Source organism: Myodes glareolus, chromosome 6, assembly GCF_982192425.1.
Source record: "Myodes glareolus chromosome 6, mMyoGla1.1, whole genome shotgun sequence".
Lineage (NCBI taxonomy): Eukaryota > Metazoa > Chordata > Mammalia > Rodentia > Cricetidae > Myodes > Myodes glareolus.
In genome coordinates, this window is record NC_142031.1 from 108560705 (window position 1) to 108585340 (window position 24636).

The 24636-nt window shown below is 46.0% G+C and overlaps 2 long non-coding RNA genes and 1 pseudogene across 2 annotated transcripts; 1 reads left to right on the top strand and 2 right to left on the bottom strand.

Moving 5' to 3' along the window:
• Positions 1-1703: 1703 nt before the first annotated feature.
• Positions 1704-3537, bottom strand: LOC146894367 (uncharacterized). The gene is made up of 2 exons (XR_015002074.2): positions 3370-3537; positions 1704-2011 (listed from the first exon to the last, which is right to left on the bottom strand). It is a non-coding gene; the product is annotated as an uncharacterized LOC146894367 (long non-coding RNA).
• Positions 3538-5589: 2052 nt separating this feature from the next.
• Positions 5590-6888, bottom strand: LOC125404327 (cytochrome c oxidase subunit 4 isoform 1, mitochondrial pseudogene; annotated as a pseudogene).
• A 143-nt stretch (positions 6889-7031) lies between these two features.
• On the top strand, positions 7032-8895 carry LOC146894368 (uncharacterized). The gene is made up of 2 exons (XR_015002075.2): positions 7032-7967; positions 8634-8895. It is a non-coding gene; the product is annotated as an uncharacterized LOC146894368 (long non-coding RNA).
• The last annotated feature ends 15741 nt before the right edge of the window (positions 8896-24636 follow it).

Consider the following 24636-nt stretch of genomic DNA (forward strand, 5'->3'; position numbering starts at 1 on the left):
CAGGGTATTAGTAGTCTTCCTACTACTATTAGTAGAAGAAGTCCTTCCTACTTCTATTAGTAGAAGAAGTAGTAGTCTTCCTAGCTACTACTGGTTATATTACAGAGGCTGGCGTCAATCAAGCACATGCCAATCCTCCCTCTTCAGCTGGTTTACAGGTGACTTTAATATTTGCTACATTATATCTTAAAGTTGAAGAAGTATTAGTTCATAGTTTCACATCAGACAAAACTATTTTACAGAGATTGCTAGTTTCTGCAATGAAAAGTTGAGAATTACATTAACTTTTATTTTTATATGTCTCTAATTTCTTATATCATTTAATCTTTTGAGATAATTTGTCTTGGTATATAAATATAATCTGGTCTTTTAGCGGTATTCATAACTGTAAAAATAATTATAGTCTTCCTTGATTAATACACCAATTGAAAAGTAGCCATTTTAAAATGTTCGCTTCAATGTGAAATCTGTGACTATTATTTATTGCACTGGTTTATTGTCACCTTGGCACAAGCTAAAGCCACCTGGGAAGAGGAAACCTTAATTGGTCACCCTGACCTCTGAGCACGTCTGTGGAACATGTGTGGATTGCTAGTTGGTGTGGGAGGACCCAGCCCACTGTGGGTGTTACCATCCTTAGGCAGATGGGTCTGAGCTGTATAAAAATGTTAGCTAATCATAGGCCAGTGAGCAAGTCAGTGAGCAGTATCCCTCCATCACGTCTGCTTCTCTTTCTGGCTGGAGCTTCTGCTCTGACTTCCCTCTGACATGAAAAAAGTCTAGAGAAGGAATTCAGCCTAAAGTATCTTAAACCAGAAGAACAAGAGGTGAGAGGCCATTCTGAGTTGCCTAATCAGGCACAGGGGGCAAGCTTTTGATGATTACCCCCGCAGTGAAGAACAGGATGCAGAAGCTTAGGCTTCAGAGTAGACTCTGGGATTTGTAGCAAAAGGAGGGCTGTCCTCACACAGGGACTTTTCCCATGAGGAGAGGAGCCAGTTTCAATTCCCAGTTCCCCATCTTCCACCTCCAGCTTCCTCTCAGGCTTCCTTAGCCGGGACTATGACACACCTTCAAGTCCACATCCACCTTTAACAAGAGGGCTGAAGGCACCAAGCATGCCTCCATCCCCGTAGGGGCTCGGGAGGGTCCAACCTCTGATGAACAGTCTCAAGGAAAAGCTCCGTGTCCTCCTCTGACCTCTGGCTTACCTTTGTGACCAGGTTATAAAAGTCCCGTATTATCACAGCTCTGCAGTGGTGGCGTTTTAGAGCAGCTCTGCCCTTGACAGCTGCCAGCAGAGGCAGGCTCCCAGTCAAAGACTGCTGCTGCTTCCTGGAAGTACTTCCCAGCTGGCCCCCTCAAGTAAGAAGTTACAAATATTTCCATAGGAACTGTAGCAAGTCTTCTCTCACACATCTCCCAGGCAAGACCCCTGGTGACCTCTACCTGCAACACCCATATTGTTAAACCCAGGAGCTTTTTGTGGGGCAATGGTGGGGGGGGGAGGGTGGTGCTGTCTTCTTGAAATTAACAAACTCATAACCTTCAACCACAGGAGTCAGTGTCTAAAGGCCCTAATGCACTCAGCCCTTCAATGAATTAATTAGGGGTCTATATACCAGCATCTAAGGCCCTGGGTACAGCAGCTCCAAAAGAGAAGGCTCTGTCCCTGTCCCAATATGTCTATTCAGAGACAAGTATTGGTGAAGTGAAGAAAGAGATTTAATCAGCCTGCTTAGAAGAGGTATAAAGGGGGTCCAGTGACCCCCAAGTTTGTCCTTGGGCTCTGACATGAGCTTTGGGTTTAAATGAAAGAAGAACTGAGCCAGAGACAAGAGGTTTGTATAATCACGAAATCTTGCCCATGAGCTCAGCTCCCGTTAGCTGGCTCAGCAGGGTGGTCCCACAAAGTCCTGAGAGACAGACTGGTTCTGAGGAACGGAGGAGTGCCATTCCAGGGGTGGCCTATGAGGCTCTGCTGCTCCCGCCATCCAAGGTGACCACAGGCCTAGAACAAGGGGGTTCAACATGGTTGCAAAAACTACAGCCATGTACTTCCATCCCTGGTGGGATGAGATGCTCGGTGGGCACCCCTCAAAGGGCTGATTTAGATGCCTACAGAGCCACGCAGGCATCGGACCCCAGGTAAAGGAGGTAAGCAAACGAAAATGGAGACATCAGGAAGAGCCAAAACCTTTTAGCAAAACAAGTGCAGATCCACATCCTGTACCAGGTTCCAGACTTGGCCTTAGTGGCTCTGGGTCAGCTGGTGACTCACACCTTCTCTGGCTGTCTTCCCTGCCCGGTTCCCTTCTCTCCTGCTGGTGAATAGAAAATTATCCCTAGCTAAACCATTTCCACCAGCCCTGCTTCTAGGGAAACTCAAACTGAACACAGAATCCATGTTATATAAATCAAAAGAGACTTATAGAAGTCAGGTCGAACCTCTAGGCCATTCTGAACCCTGAAGGAGGAAGGAGAGCACCAGTCAGCCTGTGACAGACTCTCACAGGGGTGGCTGAGGTCAGGGTCTGACCTCGGTGTTTTGATACCAAATAATCTCAAAAAAGAGTTGCTGTGGGGCAATGATCTTTTATCTTGTCACTTGTATTTTAATAAAACGCTGATTGACCAGTAGCCAGGCAGGAAGCATAGGCAGGGCAACCAGACAGGAAGTAGAGGCAGGGCAAACAGAACAGGAGAACTCTGGGAAGAGTCAGTCTACAGTCATCATCCAGACACAGAGGAAGCAAGATGTGACTGCCTCGCCAAAAAAGGTACCAAGCCACATGGCTAACACAGACAAATATTATGGGCTAACATAGGTTATAAGACTCAATAAGAAGCCTGAGCTAATAGGCCAATCAGTTTATAATTAATGTAGACCTCTGTGTGTATCTTTGGGACTGGATGACTGCCGGACAGGGAAGAACAGAATACTCCGTCAACGAGAAAGTCTCCCAATAAGCAAGGCCCTTCGAAAAACTGAAAGAAAAAAATTAAAAATAAAAAAAGAAGAAGCAAGGTCCCAGGAAGAGAGATGAAGGTAGGAGGATCCCCAGGGACAAATGCCTTCCACCTAGGGAGGGCAAATGAATGTAGCAGAGACTGGACAAGTTGGGAAAAGCTGGAAGAAGCAATCCAGGGGGAACTGGCCCGCAACTCCTGCCTTAGGAATACAAACTCTGGTTAGCATCTGGCCTGTGAACTAAGTTAAGAGTGTAGGCTGGCTTTTGACTAATTAAGTGCAAGGGAGAAAAATCTAAAGTCAATAACAGAGCATTGTAAACGCAGAGGAAGAAAATCTTTAAGACCTGGTCATGTGGTTTGCTATTTCCGCCCATTGTTCTCTGCAGTTCGGCCTACCATTGCCAGGCATCTCGTGGCTGTTTTCCAGCAGTCCCTCACTCTCTGAGCTGTTCTCATGGCTTTCTTTTCGTTCCTTTTTAGATACAGTTTTCTTCACAACACTAGTAGGCTGGATCAATATCATTGTCCTTTGTTTGAGGAAGTGTTAGGGTGGCAAGAAGGATAGGCAATGCCATTGGCTCAGGTCCCACAGGGAGGGAGCGGACACTTCACTGCCTCCAGCTTGTGGGCAAGGCACCTCTGAAATGTATGTAATACACAAGAGAGCATAGGGCCAGTTGCTTCCTATAGGCAATTAAAGCTACCAAGCTGCAAAAAAATAAATCCTTTATGTATAAAAAAATGCACTAACAGTGTAACAGACGTTACAATGCCTAATCAGTTTTCCCCTCCAAAACCCCTCCCTTCTTCTCTTTGTCTGTCCATTTCCTCCTTAGACCAACCTCCCCTGCCATCAGGAAGTTGCCACAACTGTGCCAGCCTGCCACAGTCTCCTCCAGCAGTGCTGTATGCCTACATCTGTACTTGACCTCTAGCATACGCAAAGGACCATGTGTAGCATTTAACAAATGGACAAAATTTTGTGACATTTTCAGGCTTCTGCTTGGGAAATGGAGGGATGACCTTCAACCTCAATTGGGCATTTGACTAAGCAGCCAAAGCAGATGAAGTCCAGGAAGAGTTAAGGTATAGCTTGAAGAAATACTAGAGGGCCATAGTAACAAAGTGACTGAGATCCACCAAGTCATGTCCCTTCCTGCACGCTGCTGACATCACCTCTGTCTCTGAGATCCTGCTTGGGGCTCAGCATCACAGCCCTTGCCGATACTACACTCAGCACTAGTGAGTGAGCCAGCCAAGCTGTTGAGCAGCCAGCGGGAAGCTCTATGACAGCACTGGCCATGGGAGACACAGCAAGGAGAAGGCTGCACTTCAGGGACAACTGTTCTGAGCACACTTGTGCATGTGTGTTTCAGGGCCCAGGTGCATGAAACAGTTAGAATGCCTAAACCCCTGGTTCTTAGGTGCTCGCTTAGCCATTCTTCATCCCTTCATTCATGTGTTTGCTGAACAGTATCCCATGCCAAGTCCTACGTTGGACATTGGAGTGATGGAGCATCCAGAATGCATCTCTTTGGTTGCCACTGTGCATGTGACCTCTGACGATGAGACACACCCTGCTTTCCAGAGCAGCTCCAAGGACTTCACTGCTAATACAGAGCTATTGTTCTTGCTCATCCATTCTTCCGGCAGTCCTGGGGAACACTCAGCTGCCCTAACAAAGGAAGGCAGCAGCAAAGGTCACATCTCCGTCCTGGTTTTCCATTTCCTTATCTGTAACACAGCTGAGTAAGTACACTGGGCACTCGGCAAAGCCAGCCACTCCTACTCAGACCTTGTGGTCGTGATTCAATCGTTTCTTAACTTTCTTAGTGGGCTCTTCTTGGGACCTCTCTGAGCTCCTCACACTGAGGAAGATAAAGAAACCATGATGCTTGGTGCTTCTCCCGCTGAACGCTTCATTATAACCCAACAGGAAAAAAGTTTCAGCTAAACAAATGCTTGCTTTCCTCTCCGTCCCCCACCAATCAGTCTCTGTCATCTTGAGAGAGAAAATACAGCTTTTAATAGCATGGAGGGGGACAAACATTTGCATAACTGTTACCCCAGAACTCATAAGTCTGAGCTAATTGGCTGATGGTGCTTAAAATGGTTAAGTGATTGTAATTTATATGATTAACCAATTAACCATTCTCCAGTGACTGGCTCTTGGTAGGTAGATGTGCACATTTCTCCCAGCATGACAGCTAACTCTGTTTGCTACCGAGTGCTGTTTTCAGTGGTGACTTGGTTTTCTGACCACCAGGTAAAGGGATTTTCATTGCGGGGTTGGAGTTCATCGAGTTCAAGGTGTGGCTACTACAGATCCTAGTGTCTGGCTTAAAAGAAGCAGGAGACAGCAAGGAGGTCCTTTAACAGGGAAGAAGGGGCTGGAGAGATGGTTCCGTGGCTAAAAGCACCTGTTGATCCTTTAGAGACCCAAGATTAGATTTCCTGCAGCCACATGGTGACTCATGTCGATCAACAACCCCAGCTCCGGGAGGCCTGATGCCCCTTTCTAACCTCCCCGGACACCAAGCAGACACACAGCTGACGCAACTGCGGACATACAGGCAAAACACTCGTACACATGAAATGAAAATAAGTAAATAAATCTTTTTTTTTTCATGTAAACTGGTCATTTATTAGCATGGACCTTTGGACACAGCGGCTTCCAGCATGCCGAGTGAGGGGAGGGGGCTGGCAAGCAGTGAGGTCTCACTTCTTCCACTCATTCTTGTCGTAGTCCTACTTAACAGAGAAGCCCTGAATGGGGTTGGCCTTCATGTCCAGCATCCGCTTGGTCTGCTTGGCCACCCAGTCACAATCAAATGTATGAGGGATAGGGCCGTACACATAGTGCTTCTCCCAAATCAGAACGAGCGCAGTGAAGCCAATAAAGAACATAGCCAGGCCCACAACTGTTTTCCACTCGTTGGTGCTCCTGTTCATCTCGGCAAAGCTCTCATTAAACTGGATTCGGCATAACTGGACTTTCTCATCCCTGGACAGGCTGCTCCAGTCTGCCTTCTCCTTCTCCTTCAGCGCCTTCTGGCTGGCAGACAGCTGCTTGACATGTGCCACATCGGGCAAGGGGTAGTCACGCCGATCAACATAACTAGGGAGAGCATAGTCTTCACTCTTCACAACACTCCCATGTGCTCGAACACACACCGAGGCGGAAATGGCTCTCTTGCTAATTAGGCTAAGTGCCCTTGCAGTCAATATTCTGCCACCGCTGCCCTAGCAACCGCCTCGACCACCCTCTACACCGGGGCAGCTCACGACCAGAAGAGCTGAGCCCTAAACAAATCTTTTTAACAATAATGTGAAGGTGTAAGTGGTCCCTTAGAACCGTGGTTGTGATTTGAAGACAGCCCACATTCCACTGAAGTAAAGGCGTGGTCTGAGAAGTTGGGGGCCGTTGGCTCTTTTCAGCTGCTGTGTTGTGCAAGCGAGTTCGTTAGCCCCTTTCAACTACAGATCCCTCTCTTAGAAAATAATGGTCTTCTTTACCTCTTAGGATTACTGTGAAGATCAGTTAAGATAATGCAGATCCTATTCCCAACAAATGGTAGCTGTCATTAGCATTGTTATGATATTGTTTTCCCACTGAAACGTAAGCTCCAAAGACATCTTCCCTTCCTATTCCTGGTGTCCAGCGTGGTGTGCAGCACAAAACAGAGACTCAGATATCTGATAGATAAGCGGAGTGTGGTGGTGCACATCTTTAATCCTGCTACTCAAGAGGCAGAGGCAGAAACATCTCTGTGAGTTCGAGGCCAGCCTGGTCTACATAGAGAGTTCCAGGCTAGTCAGAGCTCCATAGTGAGATACTGTGGTAAGAAAGGAGAAAAGTATAGATGAGTGTAAATAATCAGAGTGCGCACGGGGTGCTAAATTCACACTGGGCATTACTGGCACGCTGTAGGGGATCCTTGTGGGGCCTCTATGAAGGACTAGGTTCTCTACAGTCTTCTACGTTCTCAAGGCAGGGAACCTAAGTACCTGGAGGCAAACTATCTTGCCCACAATCCCACAGTAGGAGGTGACTATTACGCTGCCTTTGTAACTAGCTGAAGGGAGGACTAGACAACACCAGCAGAAGGAGAAAGTCCTTGCCAAAGGGAATATAAAAAGACAAAGAAAATTTCCTTCCTTTCAGAGAACAAAACCAAAGAAAACAAAAACAAAGAACTCGGTTGAGTTCACCTAGAGCTGAGGTGAACTCAGGGAAGAGGCAAGTCTGGGGACCAACCGCTTAAAGAAGTGATAACCTGGTTGTCCAGACCCAGCAGGGCAGGTGGGAAGTAGAAACTCAATGTATTCTTTGTTAATCTGTCAGGTAAACTCAAGTTCAAGGGCTCTTTAATGGGTTTCCCCGCCACAGGGCAGCTACCAGCAGTAGTTTACTTTGCTTGTGCCCCAGGCTAAACAAACCACGTCTTCCGGAAGACCCTCCTGGGCTCTTTGGCTTCTGGAAGATCAGGGAACCTCGCCGGCAGATGTGGTTCTCAGGCCACAGTTCATCAGAAAGTGGAAAGACAGACAAGTAATCGCTACCCCGCCCTGTGAGGCACAGCTAACACACCAAAGGCTGGGACTTGTAGGTGTCTTTCCGGGCCTCCTGGTGTTCTTAAAGGGCGGCTTAATAAAGATAGCAAGTGTTTTACTTCCATTTAGAGAATAAGGTACAGGTATCACGGATAGTACTAGGGGTGAAAGGTGCTGGGCTGGGCTGCCGCTCACTGCTATAAACCTGGGCGTGAGCTGAGCTGGAATTTCCCTATAGAGTCCAGGCTCAACAGCCAACTGGCTCTGTCTACTTTCCTTTTCCTGACACTTCCTCTCCCCTTATCTCCCTCGTTCTTGACCCAGGAACTCCCCTTGTTTTCTCTCTCCCACCTTCCTTTACCAATCTCCTCTCCTGCTTCTTGAGTATGAATAAGCTATGGGACAAGCTACAGGTCAAGGCTGAAGCTGGCCATTCAAAGGTAACTGAGTTGCACACACTGTAGAAGTTGTTTTTCCCTTGTTAACTTGGTACTGCAGTTAAAGTTTCTATTTTCTTTCACCATAGGTGTTCAGTGCTATGCTAGTGGCGTATAGTTCTTGATTTTTTTATTTATTCATTATGGATACAATATTCTGTCTGTGTGTATGTCTGCAGGCCAGAAGAGGGCACCAGACCTCATTACAGATGGTTGGGAGCCACCATGTGGTTGCTGGGAATTGAACTCAGGACCTTTGGAAGAGCAGGCAATGCTCTTAAACCATTGAGCCATCTCTCCAGCCCTAGTTCTTGATTTTTAAAATATCTTTTCATATTCAATACCTGTTCATAGAAGAAATTTTGCAAAATAAAGACAAGGAAGAAAATAAAAGACCACTTTGGTGTATTTCCTGATCATTTCTTTTTCTCTTTAAATACTTGTCTACTTAAAAAAAAAGTAGGAGAAAAAAAAGACTTTTTTTGTTTTATGGGCTTTTGTTTTGTTTTGATTTTGCCTGAAAGAATGCGTTCCACATGTATATATTTGTGCAGAAGTGTGTGATCTGGGAGGACCTGAGGAACTATGTCAAGATATCTGACAAATTCAAATGATGGCTGCAATCCTTCATTGCTCACCTATTATTCCTGATCTCCCCCTCACTTTAAGGAAGTCATTCTCTGGCTGGTGCAGAGAAGAAAGAAACCCAAGGTGTACCGTGGCAGGTCAGAGCGACTTACCGCATCTCTAACTCGTTACAAAGCCCAGGCTCTCTGGAATGGCATTCTTCACTCTGAACTTGACCACTGCCCCTTGTAAAGGAGAGAAGAAACAGCGGCTCTTATGAGACTGGCTGGAGAAAGGGGGCCGGAGTCCTGCATTGATTTTTCTGACAGGTTATAAAATAATAAAATATGAGAAAGTTTTAAAACTAATTTTTAGGTATCCGTCTGAAGCCACATCCAGTTGGCCAGTAGGATCAATGAAACAACATTACATAGAAATGCTGAACCCATACTCTTCTGGTTAATCTATATTTCAAAGCTGAGCCCTGGCTCTTCAGTGACCTGCACACAGGCTGAGCCGATCCCCAGTTGAAACCTCCCATTTGGAACCTTATTTTGCAAAGATTAACAATTCCAAGGAAATGAAAGTCAACACATCTCCACAGTACGGGAAAAAGAATGAAAACTCAGACAGATCACAGGAAACCAATGGGCAGGGAGAACCCATAGGGTTGTTGTGTGGATTTAACATTGATTTCCTAGAATGAGTCTTTGGTTTCTAGTTTATATATATTCTACTCCACCTGCTGCTTGGGGGAAGCACAAGAGACAGGCTTTGCGACCTTTGGACACTCCCTCTCGGTTAGTGACAGAACTGCCGGGATACACTGCTGCAGACCAGGCTGCTTACCACGGGAGTGTATTCTCACAGCCCGGCGGGCAGGCATAGCCAGTGCCAAGAGACTGGTCGTCAGCTGCTGGTAAGGAGGCTGCATGCTTGGCAGTAGACCAACAGCAGAAAAGGAGCTTAGCGACATCTTTGGAGGGTCCTTGTTTCATGACGTCATACTATGACCTTTTCCTTTAAAAAGTGATCAATTTCTACATTTTTTTATTTTATTTATATATTTTTCCTCTCTTTTTACTCTACAGGTACATTGTGTATGTATCATGGCTCCTAGTTTAGTGTTCATAAGGGATTCCGGAGCGTGCAAAGGAGTGGATCTCTGTTTCTTGTACCTTCCCTTGGGCTCTTTTCCTTCTGTTTGCTGGTTTGGCCGAATTCCATTGTGTTAGCTTTTGTTTTGTTTTACTTTATGATTATCCCTTTGAAGCCTATTTGCTTTCTAATGTGAGACAGAAAGGGAACTAATCCGAATGGGAGGGGAGGGGAGGAAAAAGTGGGATGAGGGGTGGGGGATGACCATGATCAGGTTATATATGTGAGGAAAAAGAATCTATTTCCAATAAAAGGAAAGAAATTTTAAAAAATAAATAAATAAAGATTTGTGGTCTAGTAAGGGCTTGATAACGGATCATCAGGGGCTCCTTCTTGCTCCCATCTTGTCATAAGGAGAAAACGCTGAACTCTTTAGTCCCTTCTAAGGGCAACAATTCTTTTCTTGGGGCTCCACCTTCATGACCCCCCAAAGCCTTGACTCCATTACATAAGGGTAGTTTTGGGAACATAAACATCCAGTCAGTAGTTAGTGAAGTGATGGGCGTGTGACTGACCTAACGTGCAGCTGAGTTGTATCCTAGGAAGAATCGGGAGCTTTTCCTATTTCCATGGCATCATCTCCAACAGGAAGTCCCACTTGAGGAGAAGAGGGATTCAGGAAGCAACAGGGCATCAATCATCGCTGTGTGTCAAGAGACACTGAAGAAAAAGGGCTCTTCTGGCCTGAGGTAAGTTAGCACGTGGTCCTGTCTTAGTGTTGCAGAAACCAATCCTTCTCTTCCTTCGGAGACCGGGCCTCCCGACTGCTTTGTACCCAGCTCTCTTAGAGGGTTCTTCTGAAACTCAGTTCAGAAGTTCCCAAATCTCAGGCTTCTCCAAAACCCCCGAGCATCACTGGGTGACCTCTCTGTGAGCATGGAAACTGCACACTGGGCACAGTATATAACGGTGCACACTAGGCACAGCATATAACGGTGCACACTGGGCACAGCATATAACGGTGCACACTGGGCACAGCATATAACGGTGCACACTGGGCACAGCATATAACGGTGCACACTGGGCACAGCATATAACGGTGCACACTGGGCACAGCATATAACGGTGCACACTGGGCACAGCATATAACGGTGCACACTGGGCACAGCATATAACGGTGCACACTGGACACAGTATATCACGGTGCACACTGGACACAGTATATCACGGTGCACACTGGGCACAGTATATCACGGTGCACACTGGACACAGTATATAACGGTGCACACTGGACACAGTATATAATGGTGCACACTGGACACAGTATAACGGCTCTTCCTTACCTTCATACCCTCTGCTCATATGACCTCCGACCCCAGAGAACCAAAATCTCCTCAAGAACAGGGGCAGAGTGAGTCAAGCTCAATTCTATCCCCAAATGCCAGTGCACAGCCTGGCACCATGACCGTTCATCCAGTGTTTAGTGACGATATTTTCTAGCTTTCTGGTTACAATGTAGACAGAGATCTTTTGGCCACATTTGTCCAGCCCCCCTCCCCAGAGTCCAGAAGAGCACCTGGCTCCCAAAAGGAGCTTCACAGACTTTTGCTGGATGTGTGGATGCTTGGGTTGAGTCACAGGGCACTAGAGGAAGTGTGATCTGGGAGAATGTCATTCCAGTTGCCATTGATTTGGAAGGGGTTGAGAGAATTGCAAGGGCTTAAGTGAAGAGAAGGAACTGAAGCTGGGCCCTCAAGGATAACTTAATGAAGAAGCTGAGGCTGAGGGAGACAGATGGTCAGGGCAAGAGGGCAGGGCTATGTCTGGGATAAACACAATGAACAGGGAAGGGGCAGTCTGACTAGAGACTGCACCATGAGATATGAGTTTGGACAGGTGGCTTAAAGCAAGGCAAAGGGTCTGAGATCCTGTGATGGTTGCTAGGATTCTCTTATAAGACTTTTAAGGACTAGAGCATCAGATCGCTCCCAGAGAAACTGTGGAGGATGCATAGATGGCAGCAGGGTATCAACTAGCAGCAAAGAGGACGAAACTGAGAATCCTGCTGTGGACCAGGTGGTAGAAGACTCATTGTCTTATCTCTGGGCATCACACTGAGAAGATGCTCCAGACATCTATGAGTACAGGCCAGGGATGTGCACAGAAAAACAACCCCACCCCTGGGAAATACCCAATCCGAAGTGGTAACCGTGCCAAGAGTAGTGTCTTTAAGAGAATGACTATCAGTCTGGGGATGCACACAGGAAATGTGTTTCTGCTTTGCTCGTGGCAAGGCTTTAGCTGCACACAGTGCTATACGTGTGTAACCAGGGTTGCAAGTTCAAGGCTGGCCTGGGTCCTTTAGCAATGCATTGTCTCAAAATGAAAAATATCAAGGGCTAGGGATCTCACTAAGCATTTACTTAGTATGTCTAAAGCCCCAGGTTTAACTCCAGACACCAAATAAATAAGTAAGTAAGTAAGTAAATAAATAAATAAATAAGTCATCATTGCCGGGCGGTGGTTGTGCATGCCTTTAATCCCAGTGCTTGGTAGGCGGAGGCAGGCGGATCTCTGTGAGTTCAAGGCCAGTCTGGTCTACAAGAGCTAGTTCCTGGACAGGCTTCAAAGCCACAGAGAACCCCTGCCTCAAAAAAACAAAACAAAACCAAAAAAAGTCATCAAAACAAAAAGTGACTTCGTGAGTCCTTTAGATATTAAGATTCGGTGAGAACTTGGAGTGAGAGCGACAGACACCTTAATGCACTGACCTGGGTAAATGTGATCTTGTTTGTGAACAAATGACTGTCAACAGGATAATTCTCAACTATTAAATTAAGGAGGGGGCACAGGAAAAGTGGGCACGTTGGGCTAGTCACCGGGCGGCATTCCAGGAAGGCCAGCCCTGTCGGTCTGTCCTTTTTATCAACTTTTCCTGTTATTTTTTTCCAGTCCTGTTTTTTTTCTAAGAAGCATTTCCTCAGGTCTTCCTTCATCAGCTGCTTCACAATGAGGTAGCTTCCTATCTGAAACTGAGCCCCATCTCGCCTACTTCCTCCTCTCCTATTGTCTGGCTGCCCTCAGCATGCATGAAGCTTGCCCCTGTGTACATCACGAGCCGCTCTCTATCCAGACAGCTTTGTCTGTTCTGTTCATTGCCACATCCTCTGTGCTCGGAAGAGACCCTGGTGCCAAGTAGATGCTCAATAAACGTTTGCCCAGTGAGTGACTAATTGGCTGAGATAAACCCCAGTTCTCAGGAACCAGAAGGAGTTACTGAGGCATGTTACCGGAACATGGGCATTTTTGCTGTGGTTAGCTGACAATGGATGTTTCATAAGCAAGCTGGAAGGGGTGAGTGGGAGAAGAAGAAGAAGAAAGGAACCGACACTCTGCTGAGGCTACTTGCACAGGAGGTACGCCGCCAAGGTGGCCTGTATCCCTCCACATTCTCACATATGAGAAGGCAAGATCCGCCCAGCGGATTTAGCCCTCTCTCTGTTCTCTCCCTGGGACCCCTCTGCAGGGAAGGTGGCTGGTTAGTCCCAGGTTTTGCTTCTATGAGCCCATAAAGCCCTATCAGAGCTGCTAGGCTCATAATCAGATTTTAATGACTGTCTGCTTCCCTTCCTAAATGTTTATAGTCCGCTGCACTCTGATTAGGTTTTTGGTCCCACAAGATAGTTAAAAGCCCGCAATTTGCAGTGGGTGTTTTATTCTTTCTGAGTTTGAGTGAGTAAATGTTCTTTTGATCTTCCCGCGGTGGATAAGGGCTGTTTGTGTTTTTAAGGCCCTTACCAATTATGTGAGCTGGATGCAGGGCCTCGTCTGAAGCTGGCCTTCTGGGTGGTTCTAAAGTACCTCCGAGGTTTTTATGCCTTCTCCTCCCTACTGTCTACACCCCAGGTGCTGAAGGGACAGAGGAAAAGCTAGCAGAAAAAAGCTACGGGGGGGGGGGGGGTGGCGATGGGATGTTGTAATGGGCCAGCTTCGGATCCGTGTGCCAGGGGAGTAAAGAGTTTTCTGTTGGGGGGGCCTCATTGCTTCACCTATAGGGAGGCGTGGGGGACAACAGAGTTTGATGTCCCATAATGTACCAGTCACTTTTCTCCTCAGAGTGAAAAACAAACGAACAGTACCTAGGAGAGGAACCTTAAAAGAGGAAGAATCGATTTTTGAAAATATTTATCTTCTATTATTTTTAGTTATATGTAAGTTTGTGTGTACACATGAATGCAGGAGCCCACAGAGCTTCTAGGCCTGAAGCTAGAGTTACATGTAGTTGTGAGTCACCTGACATGGGTGCCGGGGATTGAACTTGGGTTCTCGGGAGGAAAAGATGGCCCTTAACCACTGAGCCATCTCTCTAGCCAGGAAGACTTGATTTTGGCTCTCAAGGGCACACACCATCCTGACTTGGGAGGTTGAAGCTTGCAACATGTGGGCCAGGAAGCAGAGATTTGGGGCTGAACCTGGAAGCTTCCCCTTCTGTAAGTTCTCCCTCTATGGCCTGTCTGCTAGCCAGGACCCATGTCTAGAAGGTTCTACAACCTCTCCAAACAGCGCCACCAGCTGGGGACCAAATGTATTTCCAAACACATGATTTGAAGGACATTTCACACCTATATGATCACATAGTGGCTTTGATCCCAGAACTCTCTGCTGGGTTGCGATTATCCTCATCCTAGCTGCTGTGTGTGAGAGAGGAATGAACCACGGGCCAGCGACAGAGAGAAGGAACACAGGAGTCACACTCGCAGCCTCCAAGGCTCCTCCCCAGTGTGTCAGGATTGAAGTAAGAATGTCGCGCTAGCTGGTGACGTCCTTGTGGCACATATACATTATCCCACCAGCGACACAAGTAAGCCGACACACAATAGCAGTTCATTATTTTAATTAAGCTTGTTGCAAGAGCAATCATCATTGCCGCCAGTATCAATCATCGGCAGTTTTTCTGACTATGGCCTTAAGTGATGTCAGTCTGCGTTGACAATAAATAATAATGCCTCCGACTTGAATTGACACTTCATTGGACTTAGAGAGGGTGCGCCTGAACACTCCTGAGCTTGCTGTGTAAAGAACTGTTTGTCTATGACAAAAGCTGGGGCTAGAGGATATTTGTTTTTTGGTTTCCTGAATGGATAAGTTCATAGTATTTGCAGAATTCATCCTTAAGTAGATGACAGGCACAGAGTCTGAACCATATTTAGAAAGGCTAGATGTTACGCTCAGGCCTGAAGCGATGGAGCCCTCCGCAGCCTCCCGAAGTGTGGATGCACTGAGTTACGGCTCTTTCTTCCCGAATGGACTTGGGAAATGAAGTTGTTTTGATTGCAAAATGGCTGGTGGCTGTTTCGTATTTCTGAGCGGAGGCAGGAAGAAAGGGACCTGAAGTCAGCTCCGCTTCCTTTATCACTGGCATCTGACATGATGAGATGTCCACGGAATTTAAATAATAATTCTCCAGGACAACGCTAACCCTCGGCTCTTATTACTCTTGTTACTGCATTTCCCCGACTTAAAGCACTCCCTGATCTCAACCATTTGTGCTACAAATAATTTTAATTGAGCCAAGAAACCCTTGACATTTTAGAAATTACCTTCTATTTATAAGACTTTAAGAAGGAACCTTCCTGGCAGGCCTGACCTCTGTGTGATTTGTCTCCCTCCGCCATCCCCTCCCAAGACCCATACACATGGACATACGCACACGCACAAACACACAGTGCATGCATACACACATACATTTGCACACCCACGCATACCCACATGTGCACACACACATACACACACAGACACACACATTTGCTCAATGCACTCACACACACGCGCGCATGCACGCATTTTGAGTTCAGGTTCTTTTCGTTTTCATTGAAATAAATTATCTTCTAAATTAATCTCCTGGTAGCAAATAAAAACCCAATTTGATACGTCCATAAAATCCCACTCCAACTATGAAACCCCTTTGACTCCCACCATAGCCCTTAGTCTGCTCATCTGAAGTCTGTGCTCTGGATGGGGTAGTTCTGGGGCCAGGATTGCACAGCTGTCTTTGGAGGGTAGAAAGCCAGTCTGCCACTTCTGCCTCATGGTGTTCCTGGCAGTTTCTGCACAGTGAAAAAAAAGTTAATTTTTGTTACTGTTTTCTGTAAATATCATCTTTTCTACTGGTGTAAGACACTTGACTTTGACATGAATAATTAAACATTGTGTCTTTTTCCTCCTGCTTTCATATCCATTGGCCCTAATCCTCAAAATAGCTCATCACTGAGTGTTTATGGACCATGTCCTGTGTGCCAGGTACTATGCCGGATAAGATTAGTCTGTGAGAGAAAGCAAAACAAAAACAAACAAACAAGTCAAAAACAGTTCATGGGACTTGCCTCAAAGAGAAGGAGAGGATGCCAGGGTGAAAATGTCTCGCTGCTAAGATGGGTTTGTGTAAAAAGGGGGCAAAAGTTAGGAACAACCACTCAGAGGGAAAAGCCAGGAAACAAGCAGGCTGTTAGCAGGAAGAGACAAAGAACACTGAACGGAAGTGGAGGGAGATGGCAAGGGGGCCGGGAAAGAAGAGGTTTGGGAGGACCTGACTTTCCTCCTGAGTGAGCTGTGAGCTCCGGAGGATGGGACTCCTTGTGACTCGGTGTGACAGTGTGACAGTGGGCTGGGCAGAGAACAAAAGCAGCGTCAGGGACCCCTTTGAGGAGGGACAAGTGAGGGGTCGCACAGCTGTTGGTTTGAGGACATTAAATGTAACAAGGAAAATGTTATTCGGTCCTATTTTAAGAGGAGAAAACTCAGAATACCTGACTTTCTCGAGAACCCAGAGTAAGTGCAGCCCAAGTTGAGTTTGAAGCCAAACCTCTTATTGGGTGTGCCACTACAGTACCGTGTGGACAATTGCCATGGACCACAGCCCCAGGAACCACCTTGGAACTTCTGCTCAGAGACTTGATCATGTTCTTATTAGCATAATAAATAAGGCATCAGGAAGAACAAGGGCAAACAAGTCCCCGGGATGCCCTGACAACTAATGCTACCTGACAGGTAGCAGGTTGGAGCCTAATGAATAGTGGAGAGGAGGAAGACAGGAGGAGGAATGTGGGCTTCCAGGGAGGAGGGAGCTCATTAGTGGCCTTGCTGCTTAGATGGCTTGCAGCATCCCTTCAGCAAAACCTGCATCTTATTGTCTCTCCGGGACGTGTGTGTGTGTGTGTGGTGTGTGTGTGTGTGTGTGTGTGTGTGTGTGTGTGTGTATGCATGCATGCACATGTGTTAGGGTATGTTCAGCTGAGGTGAAATTCATATAACATAAAGCCAACCATTTTTATTTTAAAACGAACCATCCTATGACATTTACTACAATCAAAGCATTTCTCAAACTAGTTCTCAACCATTTCCATCAGTTTGAAAAGGAAACCCCATATATGTCACAAGCCTTCTCCATTTTCCCCTCTCTCTATTTCTTGACAAAAACAAAGCTACTGTTTGTCTCTCTGGCTTGATCTACTCCGGCCATTTCATATCAATAAAATCACATATGTGACCTTTTCAAATATGACTTCTCCTACCTAGCACAGTGATTTCAAGTGTTATTTGTGTTGTAACACGTGTCAATACTTTGTTTCTTTTCATTGCCAAGTAATATTCTGTTGGATATGTTTATTCATGTATAATGGACATTTTAATCTCTCTAACTCTTGCTTATCAGGAGCAATGCCACCTTGAGCAGGTATGTGCCCCTGTCTAAAACAAAATTTCTGTTTTAGATTCTGTTGACTCTACAGAGCAGTGGAATTACTGAGGGAAAACTTTCTCTATTTGTCACCTCTTTCGGGGAAACTGGCAAACTGTTCACCACAAACTGCATTTATATTGCAACCATGTATACAGATCTCAGTTTCTCCACATCCTCCACACCTGCACTATTTTTTTTAAACGCCCTGTCTCCCTTATGGTTACTCTAGCAGTATGAAATAAGGTATGCTTTGCTTTGATCTGTGTTTAACTAACTAACGTCTAAGCTTTTGGGCATCTTCCAGTGTCTGTTGGCTATTAGTGTGTATCCTCTAAACAAGCATCCTTCTGGAAAGGCCCAGTGCTGAGCATGGGTGGAAATTGCTAGAATGACAGTGACACTCTGTCTTAGTTACCTTTGTAGTGTTGTTCGGATTCCATTACCAAGGCAACTTATAGAAGAAGGAGTTTATTGGAGGCTTACTGTTACAAAGGGTTAAAATCCATAGTCATCATGACAGTGGAGAACACGGGAGTCTGTGACCATCATGACAGGGGAGAGCATGGCAACAGCAGTCAGCATAGCCCTGGAGAAGTAGCCACGAGTTTGCATCTGATCCAAAAGCAAAGAGAGAGAGAGAGAGAGAGCTAACTGAGAGTGGTGCTAAAGCTCACCTCGGCAAGGCCACACCCACATCCCTCCCAAACAGTTCCACCTAGGACCAAGTCTTCAGAGAGAACATCTACAGGTCCATTCTCATTCGAACCACCACTTCGCTTCTCTCTGTTGTTGCGAACACAAAGCTTTCCAAGGTGCTTATTCACTTTTTCACAGAAATGTTCTCCTCTCCCCTGTCATTTCTGTGGCCAGAGCTCCCCTGGCCACAGCTCTTTTGTGGCCAGGCTTGGTGATGCATGTCATTAACCCCAGCACACAAGAGGCAGAGCCAGGAAGACCATCCTGGTCTACATAATGAGTTGTGGGATACCCAGGGCTCTGTAGAGAAACACTGTCTCAAAAAAGGAGGGATGGTGGTTCTTTCTGTTGTTGACAATAATCTAGACTTATTTTTTTAATTTCCAGGCAAATAGACTTGAGATCCTTGATAGTTTCAAGGTATGAAAACTGTCAGACTTAGTAGTAGACACCTTTAATCCCAGCACTTGGAAGGCAGAGACCAGCAGATCTCTGTGAGTTTAAGATTATCCCAGTCTATATAGCGAGTAGTGACAGGCAGGGCGACATAGAGAGACCCTGTCTTGAAAGCAACAATGAAAGACATTTAAAAGAAACTGTAAAAAGCAAAGATTATAGACACAAGGAAAGCAACTTGTACAGATGTCACAGTGACTTAGGGAACAGTTCCTTCCCATCTAGGGATGGACTTTTGTCGCTGTGCTGTCTCTTCTGCTGTTCTAGAAGGTATTTTTAAGCTGGTTTCTTGGCAGTTTTGGTGCACTGTATGTGAAAACCCAGGCATCCAAGAGTGATAATAATACCTGTAATCCTAGAACTTGGGAAGCCAAAGCAGGAGGATTGAAAGTTCCAGGCCCCAATCTCACATAGCGAGACTCGGCCCCTCACCACCATCTTCCTATACACATGGAAGGCATGGGGGGGGGCAGGCTTGGAAGTGTGGCCTGTAACCCCAGCTACTTAAGAGGTCCATCTAGGCAACCCCCTCTCAAAATCAAAAAATCAAAAAGAAGGCTGAGGACATGTCTCAGTGGTAGAACCCCTGCCCAGCCTGTGTAAGACCCTGGATTCGATTCCTGGAACTGGAAAAAAAAGGAAGAGAAAAGCAAATAAAAAGGTAATTCAGCAAGAAAGGGAACCTTCTGTGTGCAGAGCCTTCTTGGACAGGAAGATGAGTGAGGTGGCCCGTGAGGCGGTCCACTGGGATCTTCCCGCAGCAGAGGCTGTGAGGTCACATACCCTGCCCTGATTACTTAGCTATGTGGTATTTTTTCTATTTCTACAAGTCTCCACAGCCACGATCATTGTTGTTAAACTATTCCTGTCACCAATTCACTACTTGCAACCAACAGACCTGGAGACTGCCCCAGGTCATAAGCCGAGCGGCCCCTGCTTCGTCTAGAACTAGAACAGCCTTCCCTTGTCAGTTATGTCCTACAGGCTCCCAGACAACGGACACGAAGCAACCTCCCTCAGTCCTCCACAAATTCCAACAATGGGAAACCTTCCCAGTGCTGTCTCGGCTCAGCTGTAGAAATCTACAAGGAGCAGGGGCCACCTTCGCCTCCGTATATGAGGGGAGCTGGAGATAGAGACTTAGCACAGGTGCTCTCAAGGGTCCAGACGGCTGAAGATCAGCAGAGCCGCCAGTTCTCAGAGTCCAGGGATCTCTGCTGCCAAACAAACGACGTGGTCCCAGGAGTAGAAGACAACAGCCGTTTGAACTGGAGTTGGGTTCAGCTGGGACACCCTGTGGTGGTTGCTCCATGTCACCATGAGGACAAAAGTGTGTGTTGGGGATGGAGAAGTGGCTCAGCCCTGGTTGCTCTTCCAGAGAACCAGAGTTCAATTCTCAGTACCCACAGGGTAACTCAAAACCATGTGTAACTTCAGTCCTAGGATACCTGTTGCCCTCTTCTGCCTTCCTTGGGCACTGCATGAACATGGCACACAGAAAACATAGAAGCAAAAACACTAATACACACACACGCACACACACACACAGGCACACACACAGTGAATTTTTTAAAAAAGAAAGCATGTCTTGGTAGTATGATAATGGGGAGTTTTATTTGTTTTGATTTTTGGTGTGTGTGCACATTGCTAGAGATGGGCTCCAGGGCCTTAAGCTGTCTAGGAAAGAGTTCCATCACTGAGCTACACCCCAGCTCACAGAGATAGATTGGACCTTACAAAAGAAGCTTTGCAACCGATGCACCCTCAAAGCATTCTGGGACATACTTGGAGAACATTTTCAGGCTGACTCAGAGACACCAGACGATTCTAGGACAGCTCTAGAGCTGAGAAGTTGCCAGAGAACATTTATCACTGTTGGGAAACCAGGCGCAGGCCTGCACCCCGTCTCCTGAAGAGGACTCTAAGTTCCAGCTGGTTAATCTTTCCCCAGAGCTCCCGTGTGAAGAAGACAGCTAGGGCTCCTTCTCCAATGCACGCTTCCTCTCATGTTACAGTGCACCAGGGATTTGTTCTGGGTCAATTGTTTCATCGCTGGAGTTTCGCACTCCTATCATGCAGCCACGCCTGCATCTTCCATGACATATGACATATTTCAAGGTGCCTCTCAGCACCCTCGCCCTTATATTTATTAAAAGGAGAGTTTGGGCCATGCAGCTCTTATTAAAACCCCTTGGCAGCCTGGTTGCTTTGAAAATTTAGTGGTTAGCTAATATAAAAGTCATAAAAGGTTTGGGGTTCTGGAGCCTTCCATAAACGTTGACTTTCAGGTGCCCTGAGATGCAATTTCTTTGATCTTTGGTTGCCCTGGTAAATCATTTATTGGGGCAGCCTTTTAAAATAGGGTCCTCTCAACTCTCCCACAAGATGTATAAAATAATGTTCTCTGCCCACAGACACCAACTCTGCATTCTTACTGGGTTCCCTGATTACAAACTGGTGGGGAAGCTGGTGATTTTTTTTTCTACCAGTTCTTCTTATTCTCAAAAATCCACTGAAGAGGACGACTGAGACGGCTGAGCAAGTGACGGTGCCTGCCACCAAGCCTGATGACCTGAGCTTAGTCCCATAACCCACATGGTGGAGGGGAAGGAATTGTCCTCTGATCTCCATGCACTTGTACCCCTCCATACACACACCACACATACATACCGCACACACATACCACACATACATACCGCACACACATACCACACATACATACCACACACACACACACACACATACCCCCCCCACACACACACACACGAGTGCATGAAGAACGTCACAGAAGAGACCGTGATAGTTTGGCACATGACACAACCTGGCATGGCCCACAGGGTCCTGCTCACACGCAATATTAAGACAATGTTGGCAGTAGGTGGGGTTCTAAAGTCCGGTATTTATAAACACCAAAGCTCTAAGTTTTACTAGGTCAACCTCCAAGTCATCCAGGGCACATCATTTTCTTGAAGCGTTTTTCTATTTCCGTCCCCCTCTTTCCCCAACTAGCTCACTACAAAGATCTTTCTATGAATTTTAGGGACTCCAAGTGGAGAGGGGAGCAGTCATATGCTCCTGAGTACATGCCCTAATTCCTGTCTGGCTTCCTGTCTCACACACACACACACACACACACACACGCACACTCACTCCTATCTTTGCCTTTTCTGAAGAATTCTGAGAACTCAGAAGTCACTGTTAGACTCGGGGTGTAGCTCTGTGGAAGAGGGCTTGCCTAGCATTTTGTAGAGTCCTGGCTTGGATCCTCACAAACTGTCACCAAGAAAGGATTTGAGGACTTTGATTTATACAAATGTGTCGTATCACTTGTAAGTGTCCAGGGGCACCTGAGAAAGAGGTTTGGAGAGAAGAAGTCCTGAAGGCTTGGAAATGGCAATCTTTCAGGTCTCCACGATCGCTGTCACAGTCAAGACCAAAAGCGCCAGTTTTCTGGTTAAAACACAAACAAGCAAGCAATCATGCAAAAAAAAAAAAAAACAACACTGGCAAAGTCACCCTGGAAAGGAGGGCCCTCACAACCAATTGCTTAAGTAGCAACTCATATCTCAAGATTAGAGAAAGAAAAGATTCCCCAGTTTGTAGATGCTGGTGAGGAAAAGCCCTTTCTAGTAAGACAAGAAGTTATGAAAAAAGACTTAATTATATGAAAAGTGTATTATATGAGAAGTCATGAAAAGGGTTTAATTATATGCAGTTAAGGTTCAACACAAAAAGCTATGCAAACCCAATCAGAAGAGAACGAACCAGAGCAAGTAGGTATAGCTATACATGACAAAGGGCCAAGGTCTCTAAAATTTGAAAAAGTCCTGCTGATCAACAGAGTAGGAAAATAGACAGCAGCTAGTCGGGTTGTTGATGAAGCAATAAACAGTGGCAAGTGACCAGCCCTGTATGAAAGCCATCCTAGGGTTGACAGGCTGGACGCTCCTGTTCCACCCCATACCCATGTGAAGCCATTTAGACCTGGGGCTTTGGGGAGGAGATTAGGGTTAGAAAAGGTCATAAGGGTGGGGCCTATAACACAATTAGTATCCTTTCAACAAGAGACAGCAGAGAGAGCTTGCTTCTCACCGCTCCCTTGAACCATGAGTGTGTGCACTGAGGAAGAACCATTTGCGTTCCAGGGAGAGGCTCCCACCAGAACCTGGCTATGCTGGGGCCTAGACCTGAGCCTTCAACCTCCAGAACTGTGCGAATATGCATCCTTGTTCTTAAACCGACTCATCTGTGGTATTTGTTATGGCAGCCGGAGCACACTAATGCAGCATGTTCACCCGTGACCCTGAGAGTTGTTTAAAATGTCTGATGATCCTCAAGGTTGAGATAAGGGTTCTCCTGGCCTCTGGCTGCACTCATTTTGAGAAACTCCTGCTAGCAACTTCTAGAATGAATCCAGGCTTGGACCCAGCAGTTCCAAGACTTTATAGTGTGTATCTATTTGTATACATGTAACCATGTATGTACAAAGGACAATTAGTGATCCCGTGTAGGAAACCAATGACTAAAAGAAGAGTGAATAGATGTCCTTAGAGGGACTGGCTCCAGCCCGTATACAAACAGCGTGTTCAGTGCTGAAATGAAGGTGAACATACTGATACTTGCGTTTTTTCTGATTCTTGGAAAAATCTCAAGATGAAAGTACGGCAGTGAAAAAGAATAAAGTAGATCTGTAGAAGATGCTATGGAAATCAGGTGAGGCAGAGTAAGTCAACCAAACAAAATCATTCAACAAACAATGAATATTTCATTATTCAGAGTCTTTTGATCATTAATGCATCCTTGCCTAAATTCAACCTCTGCTTAACGTCCCTTGTGTTATTAGAAATCCTGCAGTCAACACTCTTCGTCATTTTGGGGCGCCTTTCTCATTTGACCTCAGAAGGAAGCCATTGATGCTTAGACTTGTTATTATCATTGGTCTATTCACATAAATTACATTTTTGTCTTCTGGAAATATTTTTTTTAATTTATCTTTTTATAGAATTTCTACAGTTCAACAAAAGCTTATTCTGGGTCCAAGCTATGAAGAACTCCTGGGGAGTACCAGCAAGATAGCTTAGTGAGTGAGGATGTGTGCTGTGCCAAGTCCATGAAGCTTTCCTCTGACTTTCATGTACACGGTACCCATACACATATACAATAATAGTAATAATAATAGTATAGAAAAAAGTAAATAAAAATCCGAGGGATAGTGTGGGACCTTATGAGAACTCCCCACAGGGAAATCAGAACACTTCTCTTAGTCTACTTCCTAAGTGCCACCATCCTCTAGACTCTGTGCAAAGGTCTGAATGTCACCATCCTCCAGGGCCCATGCAGAGGTCTGGGTTACTTGTTGAGTTGTGTGGTTTTTATTTTTAAAGAGAACTAGTCATCCTGGGCTTCCAAACTCCCCATTACCATAAACATTTTTTTTTTTTAATGAGAGAAAAAAACCCTGGCTGAAGTGGCCCCTTGCACACATCCAGCCTCCCTCTTACAAATGTGGGAATCTTAAATAGTAGTTAGCATTTTAGCACCAGGGTAAGTGGTCCCTGTGGCTTTCTGCTGGAACAATGAACACAGAGACATAGAGAAACAGCCAAGTTCTTCCACCTAATTGGTAGGAAAGTGGGGTTTCAGCCAGGACACTGTGTGATTGCTGAACCAGACCCAGAATGGACTAAACCAAGGGTGGGCAGAGCCCCAGAACATCAGAGACAAGTGGGAAAGGGGAAAGAAAAGATTTGGGGTCCTTTCGGGATACTTCAGCTCTTTCTTTCTTTCTTTCTCTTTCTTTCTTTCTTTCTTTCTTTCTTTCTCTTTCTTTCTTTCTTTCTTTCTTTCTTTTTCCTTCCTTCCTTCATTCCTTCCTTCCTTTCTCCCTCCCTCCCTCTCTCTTTCTTTCTTTCATTCTCTCTCTCTCTCTCTCTCTCTCTCTCTCTCTCTCTCTCTCTCTCTTTCTTTTCTATTTTGGTTTTTCGAGGCAGGGTTTCTCTGTAGCTTTGAAGCCTGTTTTGGCTGGCACTCTATAGACCAGGCTGGCCTCGAACTCACAGGGATTCACCTGTCTCTGCTTCTCAAGTGCTGGGATTAAAAGCATGTGCCCCCACAGTC